Source organism: Hermetia illucens, chromosome 4 (assembly GCF_905115235.1).
Source record: "Hermetia illucens chromosome 4, iHerIll2.2.curated.20191125, whole genome shotgun sequence".
NCBI classification, from domain to species: Eukaryota; Metazoa; Arthropoda; class Insecta; order Diptera; family Stratiomyidae; genus Hermetia; species Hermetia illucens.
The window spans coordinates 42,819,657-42,842,233 of NC_051852.1; the positions used below are offsets into that span (position 1 = coordinate 42,819,657).

Consider the following 22,577-nt stretch of genomic DNA (forward strand, 5'->3'; position numbering starts at 1 on the left):
AAACTTTTATTGGTTTTTATAATGTAGGGACTTGCCTAAAGTTTTGATTTACATAGTTTTGAAGCCAAGTATAGTAATGTTGTAAAGAAGAGAAGTCCGGGCTTGACCGAGCAGAAGGCCCCAGTAACAACACTTCCTAATGTTTTCAAACCAATGCCCCCTGTCTATGAAAATCCTTCGTTCGTTGTAGTAACAAAGTGCCAGAAGGAAATTATCAAAATATTTCTAATGCACAATGAATCAGTTATAAGATCAGATGATCAGGAACTTAAGAGTTAGGTCTCTGGCATCGTGAAGACACTTAATCAAACGGATTTGAAATGTGATCACCTAATTTCCCTTGGTAGAAATGGTGAAAATACTTCAGAATAATATTCGAAACCTCAGGGCAAATAAATAAAGCATAGAATATTATGCTAATACTACAACTTAACTACTCTTGTCCTGCAAAAATACTATTACCACTCTCCCGTCTTAAAGTTTATTTCGGGTTTTAATCTAATAGTAAAATTGAGGAAAGACAGCGTCATTTTGGCATTCCGCAAATCCATTCGTTTCCGCCAAGTCAACTTTGTTTCAGATTATAATATTGTCATAGCTGAAATACTAACCTTACTTCTAATTTCGTGTCAGTATATCTCCCTTCCAGTATCTCTAAGAGGGAGTTTAACAATAACAATGCACTCATCACTGCGGATCTTGATGCTAGATGCTAGATACTAGGTGATTAGCTCAGTAATGGCAAAGGGATGAGATTGGAGGCTGTTGTCCTCAACTCCTCATTTAATTTTCATACTAATGGGATGCCCACTTTTTCAACCCACCATCCATCCATTTGAGGAGGCCAAACGTCTGAGAAAGATGGTTGTTGCTGACGCAAAGCGGAAACGTGAAATTTTGTCTGGTTTATCTGTGATGAAAGATGCCAAGTCCTTCTGGAAATCCATGAAGGGTTTTTATGGTTACCTCAACGACAAGTCCCCATGCTGAGGTCCTAAGAAAAACCTTGATCTTCTTGATTTTCTGGCTGTGTGCCTCCGCCCCTGGTACGGATAATATTACTTATCAACATGTACGCTGGTTGGTACCGGAAGCATTCTCTGCACTGCTACAGGGGATTAACCTCATCTGGTGCAGATTGAGTCCACCTGAGGACTGGTGTTTTATTCGGGTGGTACCCATCCCAAAAACACTTAAGGACCCAGAACTTTTGATCAGTTACGGCCCTATTGCTCTCATTAATGTGTTTGGCAAATTGCTTAACTCCATGATCAAGGTTCGTATCAGTAATTTTATTGATGAATACAAAGTTCCGCCTGCTATGCCTATTCGGCAAGCAAATCTACGCCTACTTGCATAAATGATATCCTTTTACACATTTCGATAGCAAAAGGTAAAGGTCAACATGTGCTGGCTGTGGTGCTGGATGTGAAGAACGCCTATGAGAAGGTTGATCTGGCAACCCTCGGCAACATAATGTCACATTTCCGCGTTCCCGCTGAGATTGTTTTGTAGAGTGTCTAGGATAATGTCCAATCGACATCTGCAACTAGGACTAGACGGTGCTCTAGTTGGAAATGGAATTCTCCAAGGATACGTTTTAAGTCCAATGTTGTTTCATATCTATACAACCCTCATTTTGGCCAGTGGAGACGATTGGTTATCGACTTCCAAATGTTTGCAAACGTAGGTAAATGAATCCCAAAGATTGAACCTACCAATCAACATAAACAAATCTCAATCTATACCCTTCAAGAGAAGCAGGGTAACACCCCTGCACATCAAAATTAATAATCTTATCCATTTCAAATCCATCACCTTTTTAGGCAGGGGGAGTTTGATCAGAGGCCACTTGAACTACATTATTCCTAAAACCGTAAAGGCAGGCAGGTAGATTAATCTTTCAACTGGTTTTTCTTGGGGTCTCAGCCCCCGTAAGGCCATCGATCTCTATTGATCTGTGGTATGGCCCATTATAGAGTATCCCACTACGCCCCTAGCTCAACTCAATATCCGCTTGTTATCCTGAGACGATTTTTACTGTCACGAACGAGCCGTCTCTTGGCAGCCAAAGAACTTCTGAAATTAAAGGAAAGAAATCTTAATCCCCTTTCATTTGGTGGTTCAGAACCCGGATGCTGACAATAGTCTCTCCTTTCCCTTCTCAAGGCAATTCAGGAACACCTCTATGTAGAGTGGGAGGATGACTTTTTGGCGATATCTAGTGTGAAAGGACCATTTTTCTCTAACATTCACGCTGCTTTACCCATAATTCAACCGAAAAAAAAATTAAAGTTTTTCTCAAAAGGTTTGGACAAAGATAACACTTGCATGGTTAGAGAAACTAACCAGTGTACCGACTATTCCCGGTTTCAGGCCGGCCATAAACGATAGTGCCTGCCATCAGTCTTGTTGGTATATTTCGTGGGTGGTATCAAGTCCTGTTTGGACTGTTAGCCTGCCGGGTCCCAGGGGGCAAACAAAAAACAACTAGTTTTGAAGATGAAATCAGCTAGGTGGAGTTCTCCATTTGGTGAGTAAACCAATTTTTGGCGTTTGTTATGTCTCTTACCAGCATAGCAGGCGTTATGTTGGTCATTTCTTTCTGGATGTTGGTCCTCAGATCTTGTAGGGTTCTTGGATTATTCACATAAACACGAAATTTCAAAAAACCTAATAGGAAAAAAACCACAAGAGGCCAAATCTGGAGAGCGAGTCGATCATTCCAAATCAGCTCTAATTAAGATGACGCACTGTGAGAAGTGTTTCTTCAAAGCAGACATCGATGCTGTTGAAGTGTGTGCCACCATCTTGTTGGGACAAAATGTTCCATAAGTCCAACTCATCTAGCCGCGAAAAAAACTCCTCCAACATGTCTGTATATCGGTTCGAGTTCACTGTCATTGCGATTTTATTTTCCTCAAAGAACCAGAGACCAACAGTTCCAGCTAAGAAAATTGCACACCACACTGTGACTTTAAGTGAATGCAAACGATTTCGATGCAATTTCGGGAATTGCTGTCAGCCCAGTAGCGTATGTTTTATTTGTGGACGTATCCACACAAATGAAAATGGGCTTCATCACTAAGAAATTAATAGCATCCTCAGGAACCACTTCGAGAAGGACTTCACACGCGTTAATCCGGGAATTAAAGTCACGCTCAAAAAGTTCCTGTACGATCGCCATCTTGTAAGGATGGAAATGAAGATCATCATAAAGAATTCTTCACATAGGCAGACACATCTTTGCACGCAGGACGCCGTAGTGATCGTGAAATTGAAGCTGTCACTGCTTTCATGTTCTGAGGTGATCTAATGGGTCAACTATTTCCTGGATTGTTTTGATATTCAGTTTATACTGCACGACCTGTTCGAGGAGTTTGTTTAGTGCTTCAGGTCTGTACATGGACCGCACATTCCTGAATATAAGAGAGTAGTTTACACCGCTTCGTGTCTCTGTTGGAGTTCATCAAGGAAGTGCCCTCTCACCACTCCTCTTTGTCCTTGTTTAGGGGCACCGTCACACGGGATATCCAACGTCCGGCGCCCTACACACTGCTTTATGCAGATGATGTTTTCCTAGCATCTGATAGCAAAAATGATCTCGAGCAACTTGTTCAAAAATGGAATGATCGCCTCATGCAACACGGTCTCAGATTGAATTTAAACAAAACTGAATTTTTGACGACCGATCCCCATGAAACAGGCACAATCACTGTCAGTGGCAGTGATCTGCCCAGAACTGAGCGATTTAAATACCTCGGGTCAACGCTATCAGCCAATGGAGAGCTGCGTTATGAAATTGCTTCACGCATTAACGCAACCTGGATGAAGTAGCGTTCCACAACTGGTGTCCTTTGTGATCGACGTATCAACGAACGTCTCAAATCTAAAATTTACCGCAATGTCGTCCGTCCAGTCGCTCTCTATGGTTCTAAGTGTTGGCCGACCATAAAAGACAATGAACGGCGTCTTGCGGTAATGGAGACGAAAATGCTACGTTGGACTAGTGGCGTCACACGTTTAGATCACATCCGAAATGAGGATATCCGCGATCGTTATGGGTTTGCACCGATCGTGAAAAAGTTGCGAGAGAGGCGTCTTCGATGGTACGGTCACGCAATTCGTGCAAACGAGAATTCACTTGCAAAGATTGTTCTGAACATCGAAGTCGATGGTAAACGACCAAAAGGCCGACCTAAGCAACGGTGGCTTGATACGCTGGATGGGGATTTGAAAGCCTCGAGATTGCACCCAGATCAGGCATTCGATAGAGCCAAATGGCGAAGCCGATTACGACGAACCGACCCCGCTTGTGAACGGGACAAAGGCTGAAGAAAAAGAAGAAGAGTCTAGTTTCCGCTTTTCTGATAGTTTCCGTTGATACCAATCCTTTTCCAGGTGTACCCTTGGGTTTCGTGATAACAGGGTAACGTCAGGGACGGGGTGACTTGTTTTTCGCTGGTTGACGAGAATGTAGCATCTGGCTATTACCGTCCTTAGAACTATTCGGCAGGCACCACGAGCAGGTTACGGTTCGATTTTGCCTGCCTCAATCCAGACATGCTCCTTATCATCAACGAATGTCTAAAGAAGTTTAACATAGTTTCAATTGATCCAAGATTTGAGCACCATATAGCTCTTTTATTGCGTTTATAAAGATTCATGAAAAACGTCTATAAAAGTATAAAATGCACCTAAAGTTTCCCTAATAAAAACATTTCGCTTTATTACTGAAAAACTACACCACAAACCTGCTTTTTTCTGAGCTACAGTGTAATGAGTGAAATTCTCCAGTGCACTGACTCCAATATTGAGTGCAAGTACGTTGCTTGCACCACACGCATTGCAATGACTGCAACGCATGCCTGCAAAGTGCATCGTCTGGATGATATCAACCCCATAGTGTGCAGGTATCTAGTCTAGTACATGTTTCTGCTGAGTGGCTCAGAGGATTTACATCACTCAAAAGTGCAGCACACATTGCATGCCACCGCTTGCCACTTGCCTACTGGGCGTCTATGAGTGCAACGTTCACGCTGGATGTTTTTTGTTGTGCATTACAGCACAAATTGCATTCGGCTCGGTGCATTTGATGCACTCCACGCTCAGAACGAGTCAGTTTGGTTTCGGCCCAGCATGTAAACATTTGCACTTGGCGGCAACCAGTAGAGTCGATTTACCTTTACGCATTGTGTGGTTCCGATATTTAAACTGGACCAGAACACAGAACTTTGAGAAAACTTGACGTGTTTTGTGTAATATAAACATTTGCACGAACGACAACGGTGGAGATGTTGACGCAACAGTCGACTACGGATATCTATAAAAATAGCGCCGCAGATATTATCATTTTTTCATTGGAGATAAATTAAAACGCGATGCTCGAGGAAGTAGCCTCGATTTTGTGAACGAAACACTTTTAGTTTCTACGGCGAGCTGAACGGGTTAAATGCATCGGTGCCGGGCATGCTAACTATAAGCCGCTAGATTTGTTAAGTTTTAACGGTCAACAATGTTGCTGGTCCGTGAACGTAGTGATAGTGCCACCTAATGAAAGGTCGGAATAGATATCAAATTGAAGGATTAAGTGCAAATAGTTTTGAAGACATTTCCGTCCTGCATTTGTGTTTCTCCCAAATTTCTGGTGCACCCAAAGTTTCCATATTTGTTGTGTATTATTCAGCGCATGTCGGAAAACTTAATTTTATTTTTCAAGTTTCTTTTGCGCATGTGATCTCGCGGTTTTATCATATGTTTGCTTACATAATAGTAAAATTATACAGTGCGCGATGAACAGTGTGCCTCAGTAACCAGGTAGTTTCGCAGTTTACAACGAAATCGATATCCATTTCCGATACAGAAGATTTAGCTCGAACGAATTTGATACAAAATGTATCTAAGTTGTTAGCTCGTTACCGGATTTTGCCAATCGTAAATCTTTATTTTCGCGATGTAATTAAAAATTCATGTCTGAAAATAAACCACTGCCCCTCGCGTCGTAGTGTTTTTTGTTTATTCAGTGAAAATAAAATTTAGTGATTTCAGGTGTCTGCTTCCACCGATATTAGGAGGAAAATGAAAATTTAAAATTTCGGAAATTTAAATTCAGTTTAGTTCAATTTTGACGTTTTGGAGCTGCAACAGATCCTTCGAGCCTCGAATGATTTTTGGTAATAATAGTGATTGACAAAGACTGTGTCGCGGATGTTGAAAATATAGTGTGGAAAGCAATCAAAATTTATTAGATAGTTCGTATTGATTTTCATATAGACTATCTTATTTTATCTATTATCACATCCTCCCATATTATTAGTAATTTGAGCTATGGGTTAACCATAAATAACATATTAACTTGATGGAATGGGATCGACGACCGAAGGGATAGCTCCCTGACATCAAGCCTACATTTCTGAAGAAGTAGCACTTGATATTCTGCAGTAGCATCCTAATAAATAATGTTAAATCCAAGGAAAAGTGCAGAAAGTTTCTCGCTGTTTTTAAATCTTTTCTAGACTAGGTCCCATTTCCTTCAATAGTCTCATCCGGATGGTCATGTTTGCCAGTTTTTCATTCCTAATAATGTTGATGGTTCCTTCCATTGTTTTCTATGTTTTTCACATCATCTCATACCACAGAATATAGTCTTTGTCTTTATGTAGTCGTTAAAAGTGCTCCGGTGTTGCTCGCATACGTAATATCAGACTTCATTTCGTACTCGAAACTATCACCCAGTACTCTCTCCTCTTCTCTGTGTCGGATATTAAGGCTTAGACACTTTTCATGAGGAAAGGGATGATGAATGCCTTCATTCGTTTGATAGTATCCCGACCAAAGGGAATTGCCTGCCCTTCTTCTTCGGCAACACATTTTCCAGAGAACTCATCATTAATTTTTGCACATACTAAGATGATTCCTTGCCGATTATGACATCTATTGTGCTGTATGAAATGAGCCGCAATCGTCGCCAATTATAATTCTGAACAATGCGGAAATTCATTTCAGATTATATTCCTAGAAATTCTTACCTCATATTTAAATATTTGCGTAAAATTCGTGATATTTAGGTACCCGAGAAATAAATAGTGTGGGCCTATTTTCTTACTGTATAAAACTAGATATTTATTTAAGTTTAAAGTCGATGAATCATATATGGTATGTCGTACTAAAATAGTCGGTGAACTCTATACAACCGAACACCGTCAGTCCATTCGATGTGATATGCACCCGGCGGTGATAGAGGAGGCGCTGCTTTTCAAGCAATCACTACAGTCTCCCAATTGATAAAATAGCTTGATTACTCTTCAACGGAGTATAAAATCCTTGAATCGCTGTGACAAACCATGCCACAATAGGGTCGCCTCTGTAAGCAATCTAATGTCGTCGAAGAGTAAAGTTCATCGTCAACTGGTTCTGGATCTCATCATTGTCATAATTAACTGCTAGTATCGTTAGACGATCCCATGCGGGAAGCCTGGGAATTCCAAATAATTAGGTTGTTCCATAAATGCCGATTTTTGGTTTTTCAGGCAGAGTCGACTGGAATTAATTATGTGATCCTGCAGGCTTCCTCCATTTGCACCCAGTTCAACCAGGTGATGACATCGGTCTAGGATTTTGGCTACTTTGCCATTTCTGGACTCTCTCTCTTATTTGAAGAGAACACGTTGATGCAGAAAAATTGTGTCTAAGCGAATCCGCATTTCACGATACAGCTCGGGAAAAGACATGGCGCCTCAGAGTAACAAACTTTTAGAAAATGATGTTTATCTTATTGTAGGTCTTGAATTTCTCACTCTGAAAAATCATCGCACTTTCAGAAGCAAGTTCTTCGTGATAGTTATTCGAAGCAGGTTCAAGATAGAGACAGTGGTTACACTTGATGGTATAGCCTTGATTGCCTTTATCATGGTCCATTAGGATTTCGTATCTATGCACTTAAGAATGTTGTGATTTTCGAAAGGATTGCCACAATCTGTCTATTTCCACTTTACCTTAGGAAGATCCCTTGGATTTACTATAGTTTTCGGAGAAACCAGAAGTTTATTGAGAAATGTAGACCATAAAGAAGAGTTTGGAATTTGGAATTTTCGGAAGAGAATACCCTCTACATCAGTACATTTCACATATTGTGCTCTGGAGGTTGTCTTTAATTTTCTCAATTTCTGGATGTTACTCGTTTGGTATCTGCGACTTTTATATAACTAGATCAAGTAGACGATGGCAGTGTGTTTCGACAAATTAAGCACACTACGCACATCAAATAAGGTCTAGATTCTCTGAGTTCCGGATCATATTGTAATAGGTTGCAGTGCTGCATCAGCAGATAAAGTAACAAAGAAAGAAATAGAAATGTCGTTCTATGTACCAAAACTCTTCTGAGTGTTCGGCAAGGGGTTGACAATAATATGCACCGAAAAGAAGGGGAACGGTTGACAACGACACCCCATCGCAAACAAAGATGATGATGAATAAAAGTAGTCTTACAGAGTAATTTTTATATGATAAATTCAGAGATGAAGAAGTGTAGGTTATTGAAACGGTGGCAACACTTCTTTTGTCAATCAAAAAGATGATTTGAGTAAAAAGTATGAACAGGCTACCATTACTCTTGTTTGATTAGTTAAGTTGGCAGCCAGTGGAATTTGAGTGTTTTAAATAAAACTATTTGGAGAGAACTTGTACAGGAATTTGAGAAATGTGGAAATAATTAGCTGATATGGATATACTGACCCGAGACATTGTTCAGTAGTCGGAGTTCATTTTACCTACTTCGCTTTTCCCGTTTGTTGAACTGACGAAGAATACCCTGCTTCCCGCAATTGCAATAATTATGACTAAATGTCAGTGCCAGTCGCCTCCCCCTTTATTAGCCTAACACCTTTCTACCAAAATGTCAGCGGTATACAAATCAAGTTGCCGAACTTCAATTTACCTTCATTGGCTTTCCAGTTTCAGTTTATAGTGGTAGGCTAGATCGTTCAACTTCTCCTTCTTTGTCCCGTTCACCAGCCGAGTCGGCTCGTCGTGATCAGTTTCGCCATTTGGCCCTATCGAATGCCTGATCTGGGTGCAATCTCGAGGCTTTTAAATCCCGATCCAACGTATTAAGCCACAGTTGTTTCGGCCTGCCTTTTAGTTCAATCTTGGCAAGTGAATTCTCGTTTGCACGAATTGCGTGACCATACAATGGAAGACACCTCTCTCTCTCTCTCAATTTTTCCACGATCGGTGCAACCCCATAACGATCGCGGATATCCTCATTCCGGATGTGTTCATTCAACTAAGCTACCAGTTTTTCAAAAAACCTGCCAAATTTAATTTCCAAAAAAGAACTTTCGATGGTCTCAGCTAAGTCATGGCAGTACTCAATTAGGTTCGCAGTAATTCAAAGTATTATCAGGCTTTGAACACCTTTTATTTCATTTTCGATAGTTATGTCCTTTCCTCTTTCAAATGCCTGTACTCTTATCCCAGATATTTAAAAAAAATTGCTTGAAATAGACAACAAGGGAAGAATTTTATACTTCTAAAAATTTCGATGATTAAACAGCTCTGGTTTCTCTATTAATTTCTTAATAAAACAGACTAGCTTTAAAGTATGAAAACTCTGAAGTTTTCTGGTCTCACATCCGGAACTAAGATTACATCCGAATGGTCTTTTTCAACAATTTTCCTAGCTTTGGGAGAACGACCCTTATTCCCATACATGCATTTCTCTCACAGACAGTCACCATTCATTATTTCCCTTTTGATCCAAAATCCTTGACAGGAATTTCGAAAATCTGTGGAGCATAGTCTGACCCCTAAATGCTTTGTATAATGGACTACTAACACTAATTGAAACTCTTGTTTTGTCATCAGCAAGTACTACATGGATCACTTTCTAAAATTTTAACTGACCCCGTAAAGTGTTTGTTAATGGTTTGTCATTCCATTAGACTTCTCTTTCCTTTTTAGTACTACAAAATCTCGATACAAAATAGGCTTTCTAATATTTTTGCTGCCTTCACTCTTGCCCAAGCTTGAATAATTTGTAATCTCCCTCCTTTAACGAACTTTACTTACTTCAAATCTAACGTAGACACTGTGTTGTACTGGTTTTCTATAAATGAGTTAACACTAAAGCCTGCCAAAACAACTTCACTAATAGTGACTATCCTACTTGCCTTCACTTCTTGAGTATCCGCTATTTTCAGCCAGAACCGTCCTTGTTGGTCTGTGCTGTTTCTAATAATCTATTACAATGCATATCTTAGTACAAGAAGCGCAGATATCAGATAAGTCTATTCAATTTCAATTCTCATTTAATTCCATCAGATACTTAGGTGTTCGGGATCTTTCACTGATCCTAAATTATACATGTTTGATTGCTGGAAATAGCTTCAAATTTCTAAGAATAACTTTGACTCAATCGCCATCAATTCTTTCATGGTCATGCAGTCATCTTAGCCCCACCTTCTCTAGGAGTAACAATTTCCTTAGAGTGTTTTTTAGGTCATTTTATTTTATTTATATAATTATATTCAGGGATACTTGTTCATCACGTTAGAACAGAATTGTTCTGGCTTGTCTCACCGACCCTAATTATTTTAAAAAAAAAACAACTTTCCAAACATTCCAAAGTTACTCACTTTTACGGCTTCCTTGCCTCTTCGTTGGCATTGTTTGTCTTCGCATATTTACTGAACTTTCTACAGTCCTATAACAGCAACACCGTAAAAACAAGTAGGATAAACATTTGTCATGAGGCTTTCACATGCTCCCTGCAATGAACAGCAAATTTGTGATAATCAGGTGGTTTGGGGATGCAGGAAATGAATATCCGAAAATATCCTCATCATTAGAAATCGAACCCCACGTTGGGCGCCAATTGCAATAATCAGGAAATTTCAGAATGGATATTTCGAGCATCTTCAAACTTTCTGATCATTACAATACCTTTTACTATTCAGATATAGTTGAATTACTTGCGATACCAGTGCACGAGCGTTTTAAATCTGACTTGCAATATTGCGTTCGAAATAGTTAATTTCTAAGGTAAACTATCTTCTCCGAGGTATTAAACAGGAGGTTCATTCTATAAAATGGTGGCCGATGAATACCGTTCGTGGGCTTTGCTACCGTTTCGATATTTTGCTTCATCGGTGGAATTATTCCTTAATTATTGAGTATGGTAAAAAGTTCGTCCAGCAAAATTGTGGGAAAACTATGCCAGCGTTTTTAATTCACTCTTTCCACTTGGAACTGAGTTGACGTTGTTTGTACAGACGTAATGTAAGGGTAGTAGGATGCAGATTGATATGACCTACTTAAAACCATTTCTCCTAAATTTATATCCTTTACAATTTTCTGTTGATTAGCCTGAACTCTATAATACTCGTATATGCCTTCAAAGCTTGTATAGCTAAAACACAACGCGTTACTTTCCATTTTTGGCACCTGAGTTTTTGCTAGAATCAAAGGGTGTTGCCAAGGCCGAGTATTAGCAGACAGATAGATGAAGGCATTGTCATGCTCAATATTATCACAGAAAATCAGTTGCATATACAGAAGGTTTATGTTCAATTTAGCTCACTTTTTATATGAACTACCTTCTTTTCTATTTCTCAAAACGGAGAATCAATACCTGGGTATGTTTCTCTTACCGCTCTGCGATGTCCTCTACGTTTCTCAAGTAGATTAATTCTCCTTTACTTGTACAGATAGTGCGACATACTGCCCATGACCTTCATCGGATTCTTGAATATGTTCCAAAGATCCATATGAGTTTCCATTTTTAAGGTTTCGCGAGGCTGTTCAGTTCTTAGCTGTTCACTCTACACCAGCTGTTACCGCTTTGCGTGGCGCTAATTGCAATAGCTCCCCTTCTATATCTCCGCTGCGCTTCTGCTGTTTTACCATTGTAGCTACCGCGTCCCATGCTGTATTTGATTACACCATGTACCTTATCAGATTTTCCATTGTTAAACAGAGCTCAAGCTTTCTCCTTGAGCTTTTAAATCTTGGGCAGGTCAAGAAAACGGGCTATTCATATGTAGAAGAAGAAGAATCTATAGAAGTAATTTCTGCATCCACCGTGTCCGGTTAAGAACTGAGTATGATGGTAACTCGTCTCACCGTGGTTCCGCATAGTCCACATACTTATGTCTAGGATAAGCCCGTGTGCACCGGCCTTTCTCCACCTGGTGCTATGCTGTTTGCCATGTAGCCAATGACTGCATTCGCTCATTTTGCTTGTTTAGGTTCGCTTCCTGATTCTCGTACAGATGACTTGCCTCATCGGTTAGAATATCTACCGGGGTCATCTCCACAATAATGCATGTCGCTTCATAAAATGTTCGATAAGCGCAACATAATCGGAGAGCTGTCTGCGATTTTCACCAATTTCCAATCCTTTCCAATCCTTGCCAGTGTTGGGCTGATAGTCGCCGTTTTCTATTCATTATACATTAAGTTCCATAGCAGAGGGCCCAGAACAGACTCCTGCGGATCTCCTGCCGTTGTTACATACATCTTCGATCCTTCGTCCGTATCATAAAGTAGCTTCCGCTATCGAAATTGATAGCAGATTATATTTAATATATATTTCGGTATTTGTGCCGCGATGAGCGCTGCGATTATATGGTTCCATCTGGCAGAATTGAACGCGTTCTTGATGTCAAGGGTCGCCAGTGCCCAGTATTTCCCTTCGTCGTAGGCTTTTCTGGCTAGCTCGAAAACCAGTTTGGTATTACAACCGCTGACTGAGCTTTCCGGAAGCCAAATTACCTATTCGATAAATAACCGCGATTGTCAATTAATGGATATAGCCGGTTATGTAATACCCGCTCGAGGATCTTGCCTATTGTACTCAGAAAGCAGATAGGTTTATAGGATGTTGGTCCACCTATCGGCTTACCTGTTTTCGGGATCAATACAAGCATTTGTATTTTCCACTCTGCGGGGAAGGACCCTTTTTTGAGGCAGTCTGGAAATACCCGTGCGAAAATACTTAGTGCCATTTTCATTGCCAGTTTCAGCGCCTTGTTGGGGATTCGACCAATGCCGGGACTGCGGTATCCCGGACCCTTTTCACGGGGTCCAAGGCTTCGTCTGTGGTTACTGGAGATATGCTCACTGGTATCATTGTGAAGATTTTTTTCCGGATATTTGGGGAACAATGCCGAAACTATCTCCTCCAATAATCTAGAGTACATAATAGGAGGGGATCTTTTGCCTTTTATTGCCGACATAACGGACTTGTATGCTCCTCCCCAGTGCCGTTGTTCATATTCTGGCTTTTTGGGCGTTGACTCCTCCTTCTGGCCTTTAAGCATTCCGTATGACAGTCCACTATTTCAGCGTTTCACCAGTAGTTAGCGTTGCGCTTCCGAGAGTGTACACGTTTTGGCATGGAAGAGCCACATGCTGGGTATATCTGTTGGGACAGCTACGGTGCTTTTTCTATGGCCGTTCCAGTAAACTCGATGTTCCATTGCAATACCTTCAGAATGAATCCTCATCAAGTGCTCTTGATGACCAGCATGTTTTTAGTTTCTTCAGGTGAGGATTTATTGTTCTACGTCATGGTCGGCTTGGCAATGATTTAGATTCAGCTGGATAACTCTCATTTACGTAGGGTACTTAAAGCTATCCTGTAGGCTGGACACCTGGTACTACCCGTTATGTGGTCACAATCGCGATCTTTGATTTCCCTGTATAGAAGGCAGTGAGGGTTTTTACTGCAGCCCTTCGCCAAATAATTTTCGTCTCCACATCTTCGACACAGTTTAGATCTATCAATGCTGCTAGTGCAATATTTCGCCATATGTCCGAATCCGAGGCATTTGAACGACTTTTTTAGTGGAATTTGCTCGCATAGCCTGTACACGACCCAACCGATGCGGATTTTACCCACAGACAGTGCTTTTGTAGCTGAGATCATAGGCATAGTTAGGGTCTGCGTTCGACCGTACGCTCTCTTTAGGCTCTTGATGTCCGTTTCCTGCACGTCCTCCAGTTTCAATTGCTGTTTTAGCGCTGCACAAATTTCCTCCTTGGAAGTGACCTCGTCAAAAGCTTTACACTTTATCGTGAGCATTGGCCGACTTACGTGGACGATCTCTTGCTCGCCTAGTGGCGCCTCTATATTCCTTTGTAGGTCAACGTGATCCTTCTTTTGCTTCGATAATAATAATTTGTGTTCGCCTAATTCGTGTTACATTTTCTTCTTTCAGCTTTAGATCAGCCTTAACCCCTCGTAAAATATTAACATATGACATACCTTCTTTTGCTGTTATTACCAGCGCTTCTTGACGGTTTCGTTTTTTAAGATTTTATTTACAAAACAAAATCTTATTAGAATCGGTTCAATGTCTGTCTGTCTGTCCATTACACGCACTTTTTCAGAAACGGCTATACCAATTGACACGAAATTTCGTGAGAAGATGGAAACTGTGAACGCTCAGACATGCAGTGAGCAGTATCCTTTTACGTTGAGATTTAGGAGGAGTCCCCATACATGCAAAAGGGGGGTGTAAAATTTGTTTTCACCAAATATAGTCATGTTGGGTATCAAATGAAAGGTCTCGATTAGTACTTTTCGAAGCCGGTCTTAGTTTTGAGATTTGTTAGAAAGGCGGAGAGTGGGAGGGGTGAAAAGCGATGATTTTTTAACAGACCCATTCTCAGAAACTACCCAACCGAAAAATCTGAAAAAATCATGAAACTGCCTCTATATGGCGTCCAGGCCTTAAAATACTCTCCACATCGATATCTGCTCTTCTTCTTTTTCTTCAGCTTTTGTCTCGTTCACAAGCGCGGTCGGCTAATATCTATATCTGCTCAAACTAAGTTAATAATAATATACTACCATATTTTTGGGGAAATTGAGTAAAAACCCCCCTTAAGTTTATCCCAGAGTTATAAAATTTTGTAGTAATATAGTACTATAGAATATAGTATGAAACATGTTATCTCCGTTTGATAAAAATCATACTATTACTAGTAAAGTTACAGTAGCTCAAATATCAATATCACTTTAAAGTGAGTAGTCTAAATGCATATACATTACGAGCTACGTACAAATGGGATAGTTCTGCACTTAAATATACTAACACAAGCAATAAACAAAACCTTTCATATCAAAAGCCCCGAACTTCCGGCTTCCTGACTTGTTTATATTCATCAGTACTTTTGAATGAACCATCTCACGCCTTTTCCTTTCCGGGTAGTCATGACATTCAGGAGCACCACAGGCGCCAATGTACATAATTTAGGTTCTCCCCACTGATATTCAATGTTGACAAGGGATATTCATACATAATCCACCCATAATTCCACTCATCTATAACCAATCTGATATCAAATAAACTGCATGCAGTGTACCCGATTACTTCTAAAATAATTACATGCATAGAAAAACAATCAGCTAGATTTCTACATATTTTCATATTTCTCTATAAAATCCAATCCAATTACAATTTGATTTAATATTCCACCTGATTATGCGGGGCATCAAGACTCCATATTACACTGTCATAATATCTGTTATTTTGCAACTGGGTGTGTATTTTACGAATAGCTAACAAACCGACGATTGCAAATAATATGGGAATGGTAGCAATAGGAACCAATTAAACAATAGCAACATTTACATAAAGATATTTTCTTTTTTTCCGTTCAAAAGCAAGAAATATCGCATGGGCACATATGTACAAGATACATTCAAAATATCCCAGCAAACTTTAAAAAGGTCCTGAATACCTAAGTGACTGCTACGGTATTTATCTATCTGATCCACTTATTCCTACCTAGATTATTTTTCGCACGCGATGACAACATAAAGATACTATTAATCTTACGTTATCTGCCAACAGATCATCCAAGTGCTTTACTTATTACATAGGTGATACATGTGTGTAATATTAACATGTTTTTGCCCCCTATCAAATGTGGGCTAAATTCATTGTTCAATATTTTTGCAGCCTGTTTACATTGACTCAGTCTATTGTTACTGAATTCATTGTGACTCGATGTGGGAATCCTATTTAAATGAGATTTCGTATCTTCAATTGTACGATTTCAAAAAGCTCGCCTAGAAGCATATCGCCGCCTCTGTTTAAGTTATTATGGTGGAAATTAAAAATGAATATTTTGAAATGGTATTGATGGAATTCGGGTTCCGCTATTGATAAGATTTTACATACGATTTCACTTAATTAAATTACTATGCATGTCTGTAATTAAGACGCAAGTTCAATTTTGTAAGACTAGGTGTGTCGCAATGAGTGAAAAGTGCATGTCAGAATTAACTCGATGAATATGTTCATTGTATCTGCGCTCATCCATCCATTAGATAGAACCACAACTATAAATGGTTAATAAACTATGAATTTCAAAATACTTTTTCCGTACTTGTGAGAATAATTTGATAATTCCAGCAAAGCTGCGATAAGGCTGTTTTAATTATTTTTCAGTTGCACCATAATCTTTCCTCGAAAAGTGCATCATGCATTTGCCAGCTCTCTGTAAACTTCCATATACGTACATATGACTCTCAACAGTGTAGGAGAATATTTACACTTTCAATGGTTAAAAAGATAATAATTCGCTCACCATCAAGGCTGGTTTCTCAGGCGCCACCCTCTTAATGCTGAAGATATCAAAAACAATATCATCTTATGAATATAATCATTAATCAGCTTTTATATTCTTAGCGTCTCCTAAAGCAATTGTCATTCGATAATGACTTTTCTTACGGTCGACTAAAACCAGTCTAAGTAGAAAACCTGCTTTTCTACCTTTCTTTGCCATTATGCGCTGACCTATTCTAAAGTTATTGTGTTGCCGAAAAATCGATTCTTAAATTTATTGCCAACTAGCCCAGGTATATTCACCTTTTATAGAAATCTTTGAATGCACTTCCTAGAACCTTGGGCTCTGTTTACCTTATAACACCCCCAATCAGGCAGACAATAGTGTTGTGAGTATTAACGGAGGGTGGCACTATTGCCCACCCATCTATGTTGCTGATAAGCACGCTAGCTTTTAGAAACTTTTCGGTTCCGTTGAAGTCGAAGGTTCAGTTCTTTGGCCTGATAAATGCTAAACGGTGGGATGATTACTTTCTCGGTCTCTTACCTTCTTTCAATAGAAGGGGCATAAAACAACTCGTTGCAGGAAATAAATTTAGCCTTCCACGGTGCATTATTATTAAGTTGCCGTCATGGTAACCGTCTTTGGGGATATACAAAAAAAAGGAGGAGTACACACAAAAAGCTAACTGACTAGCAGTTAATTTCCGATATTAGCAAGGTTCATAAAAGCATGTTAAACTGATTAAAAATGTTTATCAAATTATTGACTTTTATATATGCCTCCCTTTTAGCATTAAATATTGGATGAATTTCCAGGTTGGATTCATTCAATTTCATTAACTTCCTGCAATAGGTTCATCCATTAATAAATTGGCACCGAGTTGTAGCGATAATTTTCGGTTTTAAGATAAATGTTTTTCTTGACAATTCAATAGTTAGAGCCATTTAATTTCAAAGGAAGTGCCTGATGTTTTTTCCTTGCTCTCCGCAACTTCGACAATCCGAATGATATGATATGTTAAGTCTGGCGACATCCCCCACAATAGACTAGTCATCATCATGGCGCAACAACTGGTATCCGGTCTAGACCTGCTTTAATAAGGAACTCCAGACATCCCGGTTTTGCGCCGAGTTTTGCGTCCTGACCTACGCCATCGCTTCATCTCAGGCAGGATCTGCCTCGTCTTCTTTTTCTGCCATAGATATTGCCCTTCTAGACTTTCCGGGCTGGATCGTCCTCATCCATACAGATTAAGTGACCCGCCCACCGTAACCTACTGAGCCGGAATACATGAGGACTGGCAAGATCATTGTCTTGTACAGTAAGAGCTTTGACCCTTTGGTGAGACGTTTCCTGCGGAACAGTTTTTGTTTCTCGAGGAATTACCAAGAGAGAGAACAAGGACTGAGGGAAGATATGTTATGCATCTAGATGGTCGATCGAAATCTATTTTTATCGCATTTTCTTTAAGTTTGAAGTCTTCAGAATATCTGGGGAAAACGGCAAGATAATATTTCGATAAATAAACCAGTTACAGCCGACAAAGTGAAACGTGTTTTACGAAGGTTTTATTCATTCCCAAATTTTCAAATGCGTTTTTCTCGTCACCACGTTTTTTTAATCGGTACCGTAAATTTCTCGAAAACCCATGAACCGATTGCCTTGAAGATTTTTGTGGTTATTCTATACACCATTATCTAATACTTGTCATAGGATTTTTTTCCGTTACTTAGTTCTTGTTTTATAGGCGAACTAATCACCAGTTTTTATCCCAAAAATCACTGTTTAGGTTCAAACATCCATCATTTTGTCATAAATCGGTTATCGCAAGTACTAGATGATAGTATCTAATTTAATAATGGTTTTGGTTTTTTCTTTTCGGATGATAATTGAAAATTAAACATATTTTTGAAGGTAGGAGGGTTGTTTCAAAAATAAGGTAGCCACATTTTTTTGAAAAAAAAGCGCGTTTTATCGGTCCGAATGACGTTCGAATGACCTCGCTAAAATCATAAGAATTGAATCCAAACCTTTACTTGTGTTTCTTTAAGAAACCTAAGTTTTATGGAACAGATATAGCAGATATTGGTCCGTTAAGATTTTATAGTTAAAAATCGCATTCTACTTTTTAAATGCGTTTTTCTCGAAACTGCATGTTGAAAATCTGCTGCCACCATAGCCCAACATCTATCCAACGAAATTCTTTGAAATTTTCACCACTTATTCAAAACATATTTCTACGGTCGGCAAACTAGAATAATTGCGATTCATTGGGTAGTTTTTTTTATTCATTAAAGAAGCCTTGAAAAAACACCGAAATTCACAAAAAAAGTTTAACAAGGCATCAAAAATTTATCTTTCAATATTTTTTAATAATCCTAGTTTACGGACTGTAGTTTAGTCTGTACATTAAAATGCCGTTTAAATTTTTTCTTCAAGATGATCACAGCGCCCTTTGGCGCGGCATCCGAAAAACACCTTTTTTTGGAGATCGGTATATAAGCTGCCCTTTATTTCGCTAATGAATTATGCCATCAAAAACGGCCTTCACACGGGATGGCTCCCTTAATTTCGGAAGCAGATGGAAATCGCTTGGTGCAATGTCAGGGTTGTAGGAGGGATGAACAATGAGTTTCCAGCCAAATCCCTCGATTAAGCCCTTATTTGTTGCGAAACGTTCGTAGTTCTTTGTGGATGTCCGTACGGCTGTCAGCGAACTCTCTACACCATTTAAGGACACGTTGAATGCTTATACATGTTTCCCCATACACTTCACTTAACTGTCTATGAGTTTCTACCGGTAGTATTTTTTGTGCGTGCAAAAATCGGATGACCGCACCAATTTCACACCTGGCGGTGTGGACGATGACGGGCACCACCGCAGATGGCTGTCAGGTCGATACTCACTGTCGTGAGTGAGCTATTGTTGCTGGGATCGATGGTGGGGAACCAACGAATAAGGCGGTATTTCCAGATTTCGCTTAGCCTCACGCGCGAAAAAGTTACAGCATTGGGAACTATATTTTTGAATCAACCATTTCAATTAAAACCCCAATACGAAATTTTAATTAGCTTTTCTAGAAAAAATTACCTTTTTTTTCCGGATGTTAGATGAAGATGAATGAAAATTCGTAACTATGGTACAAATTACAACAATATATGTGTAGAACAATCCCTCAAAGCTTGAGGTAAATCGATCAAATAGATCATACATAATCATATCTAAAAAATGTAGTTTCGAGAAAACGCTTTCAGAATATGCGCACGCTCTAAAAAAAGGTCACCCACACATGTGCTGAGGTCGCAGACCTACATATACAATATTTTGCATTTTATATCTTTAGGTATATAATATAAGAAACAAGTCGGGAAACCGGAAGCTTGACGCTTCAGGTATAAAAGGTTTTGTGTTTCCCTATGTGAGGAGCATAACGTAGTTCTCCATTGGTTACTGCCATTGGCAGAACTCAGCGATTTAAAAATCTCGAGTCAATGCTATCAGCCAATGGAGAACTGCGTAATGAAATTTTTTCACGCATTAATGCAACCTGGATGAAGTAACATTCCCCAACTGATGTTCTTTGTGATCGACGTATCAGCGCACGTCCGAAATCTAAAATTTACTGCAATGTCGTCCGTCTGCCACTCTCTATAGTTCTGAGTGTTGACCGACTATAAAGGACAATGAACGGCGTCTTGCGGTAATGGGTACGAAGATGTTGCATTGCACTGGTGGCGTGACACGTTTCGATTACGTCTGAAATGAGAATATCCGCTATCGATATGGGTTTGCATCAATCGTGAAAAAACTGCAAGAGAGGCGTTTTCGATGGTGTGGTCACGTAATTCACGCTAACGAGAATTCAACAACCAATATTGATCAGAACATCGAAAGCAATGGTGAGCAACCAAAAACCCGGCCAAAACAATGGTGGCTTGATACGCTGGATGGGGATTTAAAGGTATCGCGATTACATCCTGATCAGGCATTTGATAAAATAAAATGACGAAACCGATCATCACGAGCCACCCCGCTTGTGAACTGAAGGCTGAAGAAAAAGAAAAAGATGTGAGGAGCGACGAGTGCACGACAGCTCCGAGTAATATAGCTAAAAATTCCATTGCCCTCTATTTTCTAGAAAGCGATTTAAATAAATCATTTGTTGGAAAGCCCTGTATTGATAATGGTCAACCTCATACGTTTCACGCTCTCAGTTTAATATTATTAGCGAATGAAAACAATTTAACCAACATCAAATATAAAAAAGGGCTAGGGAGAATTAGATTCTTCTTGAATGGAATTTTAATATTTCACTCGAATTTCAATTATTCTCGTTAATTATGATGTCAGCATCTTATTTGTATGGCTTAGAATGCTGTTAATTAGCACGAAATTGATAAGTTTGAACTGCTATAACTTTCCCACTAATAGTTGGATTTTCATGAAACCTGACATGCGTATGCACGAGGCTGTCCTCTATGGCGGTGCAAAATTTAGTACACTTAGGATGAACTTAAGGGAAGTTTTTTAGTCTATTTCTAAAAGTTGATAATATACTATTAGTAAATTTTTTGAGCAGATACCGGAATAGGACATCTCTCGAAGATTAGATTTCACATAAGTGTTTTACACAAAATCTTAAAAAGGGCTGCAGATAAATAGATTCTTCATAAATGTGACTTTAATATTCCACGGGTATGTCAATTATTCCGGGTAATTATGACGTCAGCATCTGATTTGCATGGCTTTGGAAGCGGTAAACTCGCTCGAAATTGCTAAGTTTGAACTGCTATAACTTTGGCGTTAATTGCCTGATTTCCATGAAATTTAGCACGTATATTCGAAATATTGTCCCCTATGCTGGTGCAAAATTCGGAAGTCCTAGGATGAATTTAAGGGGGGTTTTTCAGTAAATTTCTAAAAAGTAGTAATATACTATTAGTAAGATTATTTGAACAGATATCGGAATGGGACATATTTTGAGGCCTAGATTTCATCTAGGCGCACCACCCTGATTTTTTTCGGATTTTTAGGTTGGGTAGTTTCCGAAAATGAGTCCTGTCTCACTTCAAGTGCGTACATTTTGACTCCTTACTCACGCACTTTGCAATTTATGCCAAAACTAATGTCAGTTTCGGAAAGTACAAATCGAGACCTTTTATTTGATACCCTACACAACTATATCCGGTGAAAAAAATTTTTGAATCCCCCCTTTGCATGTATGGGGAGCTTTAAACTCCACCTAAATTTATGCCACTCACTGTATGCGTGGGATTTCATAGTTCCCATCTGTCCACCAAATTTCGTTCGGATCGGTTTAGCCGTTTTGGAGAAAAATGGGTGTGACAGACAGACAGACATTGAATCGATTTTAATAAGGTTTTGTTTTACACAAAACCTTAAAAAAGTGTTTTTAGAAAATCGATTTTTTAAAGAAACGATAATAGATGGCTCCTTACATGATTGCTTGGTTGTCGATCAAAATTAGGGCCAGATTATGCTCCAGTCATCAATATCGGTCCAATATCTTCAGTATCCCCGCATATATCTGCATATTGTTGAAAGGCCATACGAATTGAGTACACTGAGCGTACCCGATAATACTCTCGCACTGACTCCGCAAACCATCTGTGATCCATCGATAAAAAATACTGCGCCATAACTGCACAAAGTATCGCCGGTCTTCCACTTCGCTCTAGTTAAAAAGCTCAGCAAAATTCCTCCTTAAACTTGGCTTTCATATGACGTAGTCGTTGGGAATGCTAAGAGTTCTAGAGGTACTTTACTTAGGGGGGAAATATAACAATGGAGTATCAACTCAAAGGTTTTGCTTAGTACATTTCGAATAATATTTTACTTTTGACATGAAATGCGCTGGGAGAGTGGGTGGTAAGTTATTTGCTTTTATTAAAGCAAGCAGAGCGTAGCCAGTGAATGGCACCAATGAACCGAATATTAATTTTTGTAATTTGAATAGACAGCATCTTGCCAAAAT

At 39.4% G+C, this 22,577-nt stretch overlaps 1 protein-coding gene across 6 annotated transcripts in view; it reads left to right on the top strand.

Moving 5' to 3' along the window:
- LOC119655043 (nostrin) overlaps window positions 1-22,577 on the top strand; it is a 244,130-nt gene that overhangs the window by 171,833 nt on the left and 49,720 nt on the right. For 2 of the 6 annotated variants that reach the window (XR_005249872.1, XM_038060724.1), the window contains exon 1: window positions 5,069-6,173. The exons of 3 other annotated variants lie outside the window; for them this stretch is intronic. The gene's annotated coding sequence lies outside the window, so the exon portion shown is untranslated. Of the gene's footprint in view, window positions 1-5,068; window positions 6,174-22,577 lie in introns of those variants that run through there. One more of the 6 variants, XM_038060725.1, reaches the window with a different exon arrangement.